At 49.3% G+C, this 1,214-nt stretch overlaps 1 long non-coding RNA gene across 1 annotated transcript in view; it reads left to right on the forward strand.

Annotated features, from left to right (window-relative positions):
* Positions 1-1,203, forward strand: part of LOC102378068 — a 15,654-nt gene extending 14,451 nt beyond the window's left edge. The window contains exon 3 of the long non-coding RNA XR_324323.1: positions 1,190-1,203. This is a non-coding gene — a long non-coding RNA (uncharacterized LOC102378068). The remainder of the gene's footprint in view (positions 1-1,189) is intronic.
* The last annotated feature ends 11 nt before the right edge of the window (positions 1,204-1,214 follow it).

The following is a 1,214-nucleotide window of genomic DNA, read 5'->3' on the forward strand; positions in this document are numbered from 1 at the left end:
CCCTCCCCCTTACCCCGCTTGCCGGCTCCGGCTCAGACGAGGCCCCGTGGCTCTTCGGCCTCCTAGTGCGGGCGCACCTCTCGCTGGAGTTTGAGCATGCTGTGCTCCGGCGGGGGGTGCCTGCCTTCGAGGCACTCTGGGCCCTTGAGGGAGTGCTGTGCCACGTGGAGGACGGCCATCTCAAATACGCGCTCTGATGTCTTGACTGGTCTGGGCGACCGGGCAGGCGCGGTGGCGGACCTGTGGCTTCTGGCTTGTGCCATGCCCTGGGCCCTCGCCAGGCTGCTTTTGTTTATTTTCTCGGGGTGAGATGTTGAAGGTTTTTGTACGTGTACTATGGGACACGGAAGGGTGGAATTGTTCGTTTCTCGAGGGCTATATATGGCATGTTCAGGTTGGGAGAAGAGAAGGCTTTAAAAGTTCCAACCCTGTAGACACCCTAGGCGAGTGAAACCGGGTAGCAGTCCCGTGAACTCTCTTTAATCAGTCTGGTTCTGAGGCTGAGCGGCGGTCGCCGTCTGTTATGGGCGCTTATATATAGCATGTTAGACATGATGTGTATTACTGTGAAAGTGTTTGTCACGGTGTGATGTTCTGAATGTCCTGGAATAGTTTCTCTTTGGTATGGTTTGATGGTTTTTTGCTTTCTGTACCTGATCTTTTGTGAAATAAAGTTGTTAAAAGTCAAAAGTCCTTCCTTCTGCTTTAGATGCTTCAGACCAGGCTCACTTGGAGCTGCATGGGGTGATCCTGAGCTTAAGACTTCCCAGCTTTCTATCTCTTCTTTTCTGACTCCCACCTGTCTAAAGGTCCTTGCTTTTGTTTATCTTGCTTTCTGATTCTTTTCTTGCATTTTTGCAGTGTTTGGTTTTTCTTTTTCTCTGCTCTCTGTCCCCTCCCCCTGTACTTCCAGTCCCTTTGTCTGAGAGCTGTTTCGGTACAGCCTTTTTTCTTACTGTCTCTTTTTTCCTTTCTTTCTTTGTTTTCTGCTTGCTTGTTGTGGGGAGTTATCTTTTACAATATCTTGCCTTCCGAGGGGTGCTCTTATTTCCCCCCTTTCCTTTTTTTTCCTCCCCTCCAGCTCTTCCCCCCCCGCGCCCCCCCACCTTCCTTTTAGGCTTTTATGGCTGCATTCCCAGACACTTATCTTGTTAGTTAGTATAAACATTTTTGTTTTCCTTTTTTTCAGTTATAGCTTTAAATTAACCCTGTCC

The sequence above is a fragment of the Alligator sinensis genome, unplaced genomic scaffold, assembly GCF_000455745.1.
Source record: "Alligator sinensis unplaced genomic scaffold, ASM45574v1 scaffold808_1, whole genome shotgun sequence".
Taxonomy (NCBI): domain Eukaryota; kingdom Metazoa; phylum Chordata; order Crocodylia; family Alligatoridae; genus Alligator; species Alligator sinensis.